Source organism: Nicotiana tomentosiformis, chromosome 4 (genome assembly GCF_000390325.3).
Source record: "Nicotiana tomentosiformis chromosome 4, ASM39032v3, whole genome shotgun sequence".
Taxonomy (NCBI): Eukaryota; Viridiplantae; Streptophyta; class Magnoliopsida; order Solanales; family Solanaceae; genus Nicotiana; species Nicotiana tomentosiformis.
Genome location: NC_090815.1, coordinates 5,155,555 through 5,168,866, shown reverse-complemented (window position 1 = coordinate 5,168,866; position 13,312 = coordinate 5,155,555).

The following is a 13,312-nucleotide window of genomic DNA, read 5'->3' as shown; positions in this document are numbered from 1 at the left end:
GAACTGCGGACGCTGTGCAGTTATACCTCAAGCTCCTTGGGGTAGATGAATCCGAGCAATTCTATGGTACGCCGTCGGGACCAACTCCAAAATCTGCACAAGAAGTGCAGAGTGTAGTATGAGTACAACCGATCCCATGTACTCCGTAAGTGTCGAACCTAACCTCGACGAAGTAGTGACGAGGCTATGACAAGATACGTATGTAAACAATCTGTACAAATATGTACAAATATGAAGCAACAATAACACAATAAATAATAATTTATAAATTTGGGAGGGAACATGCGAATGGGAATGATATAGAAATTTCAGCAAGAAAAGTGTCACTTAGCAGCCAATTAATTCATCAATAATAAAATGGGCAACTAATATTATGAAAATGGCACGGAACCACCCTTCGTACTTTTACTCTCATTCTTTCCATAAATTAATAAATAAATAATAAGATTGGCACGGCATCACCCTTCATGCTTTAACTCTTTGAAAATGGCACGCCATCACCCTTCGTGCTTTAACTCTCTTCCTCACTTCATATTTCAATAAATAATAATGTGAAATTAGTACGACATCACCCTTCATGCTTTTACACTCTTCCTTACCATGAAATTAATAATATAAGTTTGGAAGAATATTAAAATACGTGGATATATACTTATCAATCAATTCAATGCTAGAATACCGACCTCACCTTCCAAAATATTCAACAATAATTTCATGAAAAATGATCAAATAAATAATAATAATTTAAGCAGGAATATCTTAATTAAATAGGCAATTATTCACAATAAATAAATTTCAATCGCATGCTTTGACTCAACCACAATGCATAAGTACTCGTCACCCCATATATACGTTTTACCCGTACATAAAATTACGTAGCAAATAGATAAATAAGTCTTACTCTCTCAAGTCAAGGTTAACCACGACACTTACCTCGATTTGCAACCAACTCAAGATTCCAATACACCTTTGCTTCGCGAATTCATGTCTGAACGCTTCAAATCTAGTCACAAACAATTCAATATATTTAACAGAATCGTAGGAATTAATTTCATATGAATTTACTAATTTTCCGGATTAAAATCCGAAGTTTATTTTAAAAATCGAGAGTAGGAGCCAAGTCTCGAATCCCAAAAAAAAAAACTCATGAAGTCCGAACACACATTCCAATACAAGTTCAACCATACAAAAATTATCAAATTCTGATGTCAAATGGACCTTCAAATCATAGATTTTATTTTTGGAAGATTTTATAAAAATCTAATTTCTCTTCAATAAATTTACGGATTCATGATATAAATGAGTATGGAATCATGAATTATAGTCAATATAGGATAATGAATACTTACCCCAATGTTTTCCTTGAAAAATCTCCTAAAAATTGCCTCACCGGGCTCTTAAAATCCAAAAATGGGTAAAAATGGTCAACCCCCGAATTTATATGTTCTGTCCAAGGCTTTTCGCACATGCGACTAATTTAGCCATTTATGCGGCTGAGTAGTCACTTCTACGACCTCGGCCTCAACCCATGTCTGGCCGCTTCTACGACCTCGGCCTCAACCAATGCCTGGTCGCGACCTCGACCTAAATTCATGCCTGGTCGCGACCTCGGACCATCTGCTCGCTTCTGCGACTTCAACCTCAACTCATGCCTGGTCGCGACCTTGGACCATCTGCTCGCTTCTGCGACCTCGACCTTAACCCATGCCTGGTCGCGACATCGGACCATCTGCTTGCTTCTGCGACCTCGACCTTGATCTTGACCTTGACCTCAACTCATGCCAGGTCGTGACCTCGGCCTCAACCCAAACCAGCGAGCTAAATTCTGCAGGTGCGATTGCACTAGAAGGCTAAAATTTTCAGCAGTTGTTTAAGTCCAAATTTTGATCCGTTAGCCATCTGAAACTCACCCGAGGCCCCCGTGACCTCAACCAAATACACCAACCAGTCCTAAAATATCATACGAACTTAGTCGAAATCTCAAATCACAACATACAACGCTAAAACCACGAATCATACATGTGAACAACTAATTTTTGACCACACCCAAATTTTATATTATTTTAGTGTAAATATTTTTTTTAGGTCTAATCTTGATGTTTTAAAGTTTTATCTTACTCTTAATAGATTTTATTCAATATAATTTTTAAAAAAAATTCTCACATTCTTAAAGTATAGATCTTATTTTTCTATTTACAAAACAAAAAAAATATTCACAAATATATGTGTACATACATATATATATATATATATATATATATATATATATATGGGGTATCTTTTAGTTAGAATTGTAATAAGTAAACTATTATATCTTCTTTGTATAATTTAAACTATAGTGTAAATATTGGATTTTCTTATTTATATAGTTTCTTTATGTCTAAAAGTAAGTCGGTTAATGTGTATGTGTGTGTGTGTGTGTGTATATATATATATATATATATATATATATATATATATATATATATATATATATAGAGAGAGAGAGAGAGAGAGAGAGAGAGAGAGCTGTGTATTTTACCTTCTTTTTGTTTAATAAAAATGGGTTACAAAATTATTTTTAAAAAAAAAAAAAAAACTAACTAACGAAAACATAAAATCCAATCTGCATCAATTCCCAACTTTCCCACTTCCCCACTTCACTCACGCCTCACCCCCACTCCCTCACATCTCCATATGCGCACACACACAATGTCAATCACGTTCCCCCACTTCAAATGGAGGAATAAAAACTATATATGATTCCCTATAAAGAAAAACGTAAAGGGAGACAAAAAAAAAAGAGAGGAAAAAATCTGATTATAAATTTTTTTCAGCAACTAAGAGAAAAGACTATTCTCTTATAGTAAAAAAAATTCACTCGAAAGAAAAGTTTGGCTCAGTTATTGAACCTGAAGATGGAGTTTAAGATTTCGTTCGCGGTTCCGAGTTCGAGGTTCTAAAAAGTTAGCATTGCTAGCTTTGGAAATCAGTAGACCGCGTTGTGATTTTATTGTAAAAAGCTTCACAAAAAAGGTAATATTCGAATTTTCATCATCAACATGAAATTTGTTGGTTCTGATTTATTTTGGCTTCATCGTTTGATTTCTATTTTCTGTATCTTTGAGTTGTTTTGAGTATTTTTTTTTTCGAACTAGAGTGAACTGAATATTTGTTTGGGTGTCGGTTCATCTTTTGAAGTTTTTTTTTAATTTTTAATATCATTCTTGCTGGTCTTATTTAACTCTTATGATGACATTGCAAAATATTTAATTTTTCAATTAAATGTGTTTATATGTGTATAGAGGAATTAATGTGGTGAACAGTAAAAATAATTCTCATGTTGATAGTTTATAATTAGGTCTGTATATAAAGAATATGTTGTGAATGTTTTATTAACTTTGTGAATATATGAAGAAGTTAACCCAAGAAAAAACTAAAGCCTTAGACATAAAGACAGAACTCACTTGTGCAAACAGACTCATAAAGTTTAACATTACTAATACCATATGAACTTTATGACTATCTCGTTTAAAAATTCAAATTTGTACTTTATTCCTTCCTAATTAAGGCCAAGTGAAGTAACCAGAACAAAAGGCTTACCAAAAGTTGAAGTGGGTTGGATAGAAATGTCGATGACTGCTTCTCCACCATTAATGTTGTCACATTTTTTTTTTTGAACTAGCATACCTTCTGGACGTAATTTCAATTTTGTGAATACTATTTAGTTTAACTTTATGATGCATTTTATTTTTCATACGTATAAAAGTTCATTACATTACATTATGTTTAAGGTCATGAATGCAATAGTCAATTATTTAGACTCACGAACTTCATTTCTATATAATTAGGACAAATGGAGTTTCTAAAAGGTTCTACTTTAAATGTATCTATCCATCATTCGTCTATCACTGAAATTTAATAGTTTTTTTGTTATGTTGTGTAATTTGTGTCGCGCAAAACAGGTTCGGGAATAATTTAATAATTTTGGCTTAGATAGAAGATTAAGTTTGCCAATTTACAAGATTTATTTTTTGTTTTTTTGTGAAGTACATAAAGGGGTAACGAATTAGCTATTTCAAAGAATAAATAATTGGAGTGGTAAAAATATTTATAAGGTAGCGAGGTGAATCATGAACTAATTTAAGACTTGTTGTAATAAGTAATAATAATAAAATGAAATACTCTAAAACACTAGAAAAATTTTAGATGTACTTTAAATATTAGTCCATGTGTTCATACCCGAACCTTGGATTGATATGCTTAAATAATAAAAGGATCATGTGCGCATTCCGCGCCTTGATGCCTTTAAATTTAAAATAATTATGTTATAACCATGTGTACATTCTGTACCTTGATTTAACATTTAATTTTAAAAAAGTACCTTGTGTGCGTACCGCATCTTGGTGAACACAATTAATAAAATATAATAATTAATTAAGTGATAATAGACACATCACAACCAATAATATACAAGCATAGCCAATAATTGATTTAAGCCTTACGTAAGTCAATAAAAGCGACCGTGCTAGAACCACGGGACTCAAGGGATGCCTTACACCTTCCCTTCGGTCAACAGAATTCCTTACTTAGTCTTCTGTTTTCGTAGACTATAAATAAAGAGTCAAAGCTTCCGTTTGATAAGGGATTCAAATAAAAGATGACTTGGAACACCAAAACTCAATTCCAAGTGGCGACTCTAAATAATAAATAACCACTTTTCAAAACGTCACTTTAATTGAAAAAACTCTTCTAACTCAGCCTCGTAATAAGGGTTGCGGAAAAAAAGAGGTGTGACAATACCCCAATTCAAGCCCCATGAAACTAAGAACTTTCAACTTCTACATTCAATGCCGAAACCTATCAAATCAAGTCCGATTGACCTCAAATTATGCACACAAGTCATAAATGACATAACAGACTTATCCAATTTTTAAAATCGGATTCCGACCCCGATATCAATAAAGTCAACTCCGCGGTCAAACTTTGGAAATTTTTAGCATTTATATTTCTAGTTTTCGTTAAATTGCGATAATTTGAGTTAGGGACCTCCGAATTTAATTACGGGCATATGTCCAAGTCCCAAATCACGATACAGACTTACTGGAGCTGACAAAATACTGATCCGAGTCTGTTTGCTCAAAATGTTGACCAAAGTCAACTCAGTTGACTTTTAGAACTCTATTTCACATCTTAATTCATTTTTCACATAAAAACTTTCCGAAAAATTTTACGGACTGCACACGCAAGTTGAGGAATGCTGAATAGTGCTTTTCGAGGTCTCAGAACACAGAAATTAATATTTAAAATTAAAGATGACATATTGGGTCATCACAATCCTTTTTATGAAACTTAAGATATTTATGTTAGGAAAATACTCTAGTTGTCAAGTGTCGAGAAGAACAACTATTACCTCCGTTCTAGTTTATGTGAACCTATTTTCTTTTTAGTCTATTCCAAAAAGAATGACCCCTTTCTAAATTTGGAAGCAATTTTGTTTAAACTTACAATTCTACCCTTAATGAGAAGCTTTTATAACCATACAAATATTCTGGGCCCCTTTTTGAATTGTTTAGGATCACAAATTCCAAAAGTCTTCATTTTTTCTTAAATTTCGTGTCCAATCAAACAAGTTCACATAAATTGGAACGAAGGGAGTAAGTGTTTTCACCTAAAATTATGTAAACTAAAGAGAATAATCATTTGAAGGATGCATATGATGTAACTCTTCGTTGATGTTCTTACAGAAATAGGATTATATCCAATATCATGCATAATGGCGTGTGTTAAGTCCGTATCCTACCAGAAGTCGTTATCCTAACACATATAAATAGCGTTCAATATTTTAAGAATATTTTCATCAACCAATATTATATTCGTATTTGTATAATAATACTAGTTTTAGTGTACGTGCATTACACATGTATAGTGCGTTAATTAATAAATATATTTATACGTAAGAAGAACAAATTATTAAAAAATAGCAATTTATATCAAAATTTAAATATTTGCTTAAGGAAATAATTTGTAAAAGATGATTAAAATTTTAATTAATCTTAAGTTTTATATATTAAGACTTCTGACATGGTTCAAATAATACATATTCGATAAATAAAATTAATTTTAAAATCCTAAATAAGTAAATCTTAAGAAAATTAACACATGAATAATTATATTTTTGAAACAATTTAATAAAATATAATTTAAACAAACCAAGAAATATTATATGAAAAAGAAAATAAAGGATCAAAATTGATCTTGCACGATAAAATTTCCTTGTACGATATAGGCACAAAATATTTGCACGAAAATTATAAAATATTTTTTGTCCTTGGTTGAAAAGAAATTTACCTTTTACTTTTTATATTCTCTTCTTTTTTCTTAATATATTTTATCCTTGTTTAGTTGATTTCGAACTCCTATGTATTAGGTAATAATTAAAATTTTACTTGATTTTAAAGTCCTAAATATTAAGAAAGTAACTTAAATTACATATTTGTCCAATGTGAAATTAATTTTTAAAGGGTAAAAATGACGAACGATATTTAGCTAAGGGCATTCGTGCTTTTAATATAGTATAGATAGATACATATAGATTAGTTCCTATGTATTCTTTGTAAACTTTTTCATTTTAAAGTATTCTTGTTCATCATTATATCCAAACTCATGTGTGCCATTTGAATTGATAATATAGTACTTTTGATTGAATTTATCATTGGAAACATGAGAAATTATACCTTAATGTTCTCACTAATTCAAAAACAAAATTGTTAAATAGGGTGCAACTTAGTTTGTTTATATTTAATATTGATGAGTGTTATTAGATCTTGACAAATAAGGAATTAAAATTAAAATGTCCATTTTTCTTGTTGGATATGAATTAGATTAAGGAGTTATATAGTTATATTATGCTATTTAAATGAGAAAATAATTTATATAGGTTAAAATGTTATTTTATTTTGAATTTTTAAATATTACGAGCTCCTGTTATAGAATTTTTTTCACTTAATTTTAACGTTATTATTTAAATGATTAAATTACATTTAATGTATGTGTTATCCATCATCAATGATTAAATAGTTTGTATTAAAAATTAAAAAATTATAAATCACCTTAAGACTTCATGCACATGTGAAATATTAGAATGAACAATATTCACATGGTTAAAAAAGAAATAGAAAAAAGTGGATTTTGACATGTTTGATGATTCTTACGTGGTTAGTACTACAAAACTCAAATGAAGACTAAATTCATAACGTGATAAACACTTGGAAACATTTAAGGAAAATACTTACGTAATTTAAATATGGGAAAAAAGTTGTATAAGTAAAATCAAACTCCATTTTAGATCCTCAATATTAGGCGGTTTTACCTAGTTCAAATAAGGAAGAATTTAATAAATAAAATTTAGTTGATCAAGTCTTAAATATTTAAAAAATTAAGTAAATTACAATTACAAATTTGTGCAATGTAAAATCTATTTTTAAAGGGTAAAAAAAGGCGAACAATATTTCGCTAAGAAGTTTCTTGTTTTTAATATAGTATATAGATAAATAAATAGAAAGATATAAATATAAATATAGATAGATATATCGACATTATTGTATATGGGATGTTGAAATTAGGGGAACGAGTGCAGTTTGTATTTCAAAAATGTAGCCCTGATACGAAAATGGGCCTCTATCTTTGTGTTTTTAATGGACCTCTTTCTCTGAAATGTAAGTGGCCAATTTACAACAATGTCTTCGAATGGATCGAACCCAAGACATTCCAGGTTTTACAATTGAATATAAAGAAGAATTAACCCAAATAGCCGCCTACCTAATTTCTTAAACTACAAATAGCCGTCACATATATAATATATGTAAAATTCATGTATAATATGTGTATAACTATATATAATCAAAATATAATATATGTATATCGGTTAGAAAAGAGTAAACAATGAATCTCGCATGTTATTTGAGTAAAAATCCCGAATATAAATGGGTTCATGCCAGGATTAAATGGTAAAGCGCCTCCTATAGGACTTTTTAAGTTCTTGGGACTCTAAACTCGAGATATCCAATTAAAGATAAAAAGATCTTATACATCCTACAACAACATTTGGTGATAAATAGTTGACATACTTTTAACTTAATTCCTCAATATAATATTACTTAACTGTGATTAAGTGATAACTATATGTATGCAAGACAACAAGACAAATGTCTTGTATTCATTGATATAGTGTAAACGCCAAATATAATTAAGGATTCAAACACCAAATATATATATATATATATATATAAAATAAAAAAAAAAGAGCACATACCAAAGAAATATGATAAAATGGAAAAGATTTCTTCACACTTAATAAAATGTATTGGTTTAAGCACTAAGAGTAGAAAAAAATTCTAATAGGGAGTAATTTTCCTTTTAGTGAACTATACATGATGAATTATAATTGAATAAGTGGACTTTGAATACAAGATGATTGAACCAGAAAACAGAAAATATACTCCACTAAATGAAGAAGAATAAACTAAGACACGAGTACTTCACTAACCTGTCAATGACTCAATACTGAAACCGATCGAGGAAACGTGTAGCCAAAGCGTTAAAGTTTACACTTAGGGGTTGTTTGGTAGCGTATAAGAAAAGTATTGAATAAAGTGTATTAGTATTATTGAGATTAGTTATATTAGGATTAGTTATGTTGAGATTATTTTTTATTAACTGTTTGGTTTAGTGTATTAAAAATAACATGCATTGCTTAATTTTTTTAAAAAAATTATTTATTTACAAAAATACCTTCCATATTATTTGGAAAGGAATTGGAGAAAGTTTTAAAATGACAGTTCTGTCTTTATACATGTCGATTTATATATTAAAAATTATGGTATTACTAAATACTAATGTCATGATTTGTTATGTATAAGAATAATACCGAATATGGTATATAACTAATACAAATATTAATTATACATATGTTGAAGATACTACCAAATAAGAGATTAATAATAAAGCTAATACATGTATTATTTTTCCTAATACGTTTTACTAAATGACATGGTAGTACAATAGATTATCCATGATTGTGGTGGATAATCCATTCCAAAAGTTTCAAATTGAAAAATTCCAAATAGAGATGGTTTCCTTCTTTAATGAGCATTAAGTAGCACAAATTCAGAATAATCAGGACATTAAAAAAAAAAATATCAAACACCCTATGAAAAATAAGAAGAAAAAATAGTGTAAAGGAACATCAGCACTACCACAACACTGACAGCAGAGCATTTGACCAAGTACAATTTCTGTGGTTAACTTGTCTTGTCATTTGATTTGATTAAATTGTTAAGTAGGGAAGGGGAAATAAAATATAATTTGGCCGTTGACATAGTTAAGCATTAAAGACGCATACGACTTTCAACCATTTCCTAAGTCTTTGTCAAATTATTTCTTCTTTATCCAATGACAAAAGCCAATGCTCCACCCTTTTTTGGGCAAAAATTATTTTAGTCCGCAATCAAAACTATTTATATTAATCGTAATAGTGTATAAAATTTTTAAAAGCAGCTATACAGTATTATTTTTTTTGTTTCTATATTCATAATTTTCGCTCATACCTTGTATTTTTGTTCAAAAAATCGTTATATATGTACAAATAATAAATTTTAAACCCATTAAATTAAATGAAATATGTTAAAATTGTGAATCTGAACTCATAAAGTTCAAATCCTGAAACCACATCTGCCACCACCCTGTATTCATGTTGAAATTTCAGTTAATTTGAATTTGCGTCGTATAAAATATTAAAAAAATATTTTCTGCACGGAGAGATACAAATTTGGAACACTAAGTTGTCGCATGCAATACAATCTTTTTCTGCTTGTTTTTTGAAAAATTATTTTTATCCTGAACATTTTATCTGAAGCACATTTTGCACAAAATAAATTTAAAAAATTAAAAGATTAGTTGAAAATATATGCATCATTATTATTTAATAAATAAAAATATGCAGTCACATGCTAAGTCTTTTATTTTTAAGTATGTAAATACATAGACAGGTACAATAGAAGATTAAACATATGTAAATTTAATATTCTTTTTGTGTAATATAGGATGTTACATCACTCGGATGCAGATTAAACATAGAACATGGATATTTATTAAAGACAAGTAATGTATATTTAAATAATTATTGTGCCAATTTCAATCTTCTAGTTTATACAGCCGGTACATTATCAATATTGGTTATAATGATGGTGTATTAATAAAAATAATCATTAAAAAATGGTATTATTATTATTATAAATATCCCAATTTAAAATGCATAATAAAGAAAGTTGTCGTAACTCGTAACTGCTTACACCTCAAGTCCCACCGGACTAGAACCCGAAGATAGGACGCCTGTCTTCGACAATATCGAGGCCATGATCCCAGAACCGGTCCTAGCCTCAAACGACTTTGAAGAAACATTGTCAGCATAGCCAACGGAAGACCGAAATATCCGTGACCGGCCGAATATTACGGCGGGAATCTTACCGATAAAGAACCAGCAATCACTAAATCAATTTTTTTTTTTTTTTACTTTTTATAGAATTGTATCTAAAGTAGGACTCATCTACTATATAAATGGGGTCTGATATTTCATAAAGTACATTGTAACACGCATTCCAAGGCAATATATCATTATTTGTCTTGTTATTAGTTCTTCTACTTTCGTTCGTCAGTACTTGTTGTTACGAGCCCAGATCGAGGGAAAATATTTCACTAAGGATTAAATCGTCTTCCTCGTGTGGTTTGAACTTACTTCATCCTTATTTATTTAATTTGTCTTTATTTACTGCTTTATATCAAATAAATCCGCGTATCCTCAAAATCACTTACAAATTTAATTGTTATCCGATTTTGAGGGTAAACAGTTTGGCGCCCACCATGGGGCTGAGGATAATAGTGGTTATTTGATACAAATTTCTATAACACACAACACTTATTCTTTGGAGTGTCTCTAATTTCAAGTCAAAGCTCAAAATTTCAAACTCCCAGTCACTACCTCTACATGATGGAGATGAGTCCGGTCATCATGGCGAAAATAATATAGTGCCCAGTGGCGAGGCACCACCTGTTGATTCTGTCGGAATTCTGGTCGCTGACCCAATTAACGCCAACTTGCATATTGCCATCAACGCAAATCTGCCTACCGACCCCGGGAATAGCGTCTGTGGTGAAGCTCGATCAGCAACCCAAAATACACAAGGCATTGGAGGGGACGAGATCAATTTACGGGTGATCTTCGAAATGTTGCAGGCTCAACCGGCGGCGATAGCCCTGTTATATAACCAAAGCCGCGCGCCGAGCAGAATTGAAACTGATCCATCCCGGAAAGACACCCGCAGAAACGAACCGGTCGCAGAGAGGCCGAATGAAAATGAATCGATGACCAACCCCTAGATCATAAATATGCTAGAGGAACAAACAAAATGGGTAGAATCAGGGGAGAAGAAAATCAAAGCTAATGAAAAAAAAAAAGGTGAAAATCTACAACTCCAGGGTCGACCAAATTCCAGGAGCACCGCCGATATTAAAAGGCCTGGATTCCAAGAAGTTCGTTCAAAAACCTTTCCCTCCGAGCGCTGCTCCGAAGCCGATCCTTAAGAAGTTCCGCATGCTCGAGATTCCTAAGTACAACGGAACGACCGATCCAGATGAGCCTGTGACTTCCTATACATGTGCCATCAAAGGGAACGACTTGGAAGATGATGAGATCGAGTCTATCTTGTTGAAAAGGTTCGGGAAGACCCTGTCAAAGGGAGCTATGATATAGTATCACAACCTACTTCCTAATTCTATTGATTCATTTGCTATGCTTGCAGATTCCTTTGTAAAAGTACACGCCAGGGCTATCAAGGTCGAGACCAGGAAGTCAGACCTTTTTAAAGTAAAACAGAAGGATAACGAGATACTCAGAGAGTTTGTGTCTCAGTTTCAAATGGGACGGATGGACCTATCGTCGGTCGCTGTTGATTGGGTCGTTTAGGCTTTCACCCAAGGACTCAACATTCGAAGCTCGTTAGTTTCACAGCAGTTGAAACAAAACTTTGTAGAATATCCGTCTGTCACTTAGGTCGATGTCCATAACCGGTATTAATCAAAAATCAGAGTCGAAGATGATCAACTAGGGGGCCCTTCCAGGTCCATGTATCCCGTCAGAACTATCAACAGAGTCAAGAGAGATATTGATCGTGAACCGAGATCAAACAGGGATCGGTATCAGCCGTACAATGGAGACCGAAGAAGCAGTGGATCCGGGCGGAACCCTATGAGAAACGAAAGGAGAAAAGATTGAGGTCAAAACAACCGAGGACTCATGAGCAAAAATAGCTTCAACAGAACCATCGGGCCTAAAGAAGCGCCAAGATTATCAGAGTAAAACTTCAACTTCGATGCCGCCGCTATCGTATCTGCCATTGGTCTCATCAAGGATACCAAATGGCCTTGACCTCTACAATCCGATCTAGCCCAAAGGGATCCTAAACTGATGTGCAAATATCACGACACTCATGGCCACAAAACATAAGACTGCCGACAATTAAGAGAGGGGGTGGCCCGGCTGTTCAACAAGGGACATCTCCGAGAGTTATTGAGTGATCGAGCTAAGAACCACTTCAGGAACAGGAATTCTAATAAATAGACCGATCAAGAGGAACCTCAACACATCATTAACATGATTATCGGTGGAGTCGATATTCCTACGTACCGTAAGGAACCTTGTCCTTCAATGACGAAGACGCTGAGGGGATCATGCAACCCCACAACGATACGCTGGTAATATCGATACTCATAAATAAATCTCGAGTTAAACGTGTGTTAATTGATCTAGGTAGCTTAGCCAACATCTTCAGATCGAGGGTCGTGGAACAACTCGGCCTACAAGATCAGATTGTACCTGCGGTCCGAGTCCTGAACGGATTCAACATGGCATGTGATACCAATAAAGGGGAGATACACATTTTCGACATCGAAGCGTCTGAATCCGATGGACAAAGATGAGGCCAAATAGCAATTACAGGTACCAGCCCCGATAGAACTGGATAAATAATGGGTAGACGAGGACGACCACTACGGAGTTCCCAGATCTTTCATAGCTCCCGATGATTCCGACGCTACCAAATCAACGGTCGAGGAGCTAGTGCAAGTCGTACTAATCAAGCAATTACCCGGTCAAAAGGTATACCTCGGCATGAGGTTAAGCCCCGAGCTCAAGAAAAAACTCATTCAATTTCTTATAGTTAACGAAGATTGTTTCGCTTGGTCCCACCTTGATATGACAGGGGTTCCGCCAGAAATA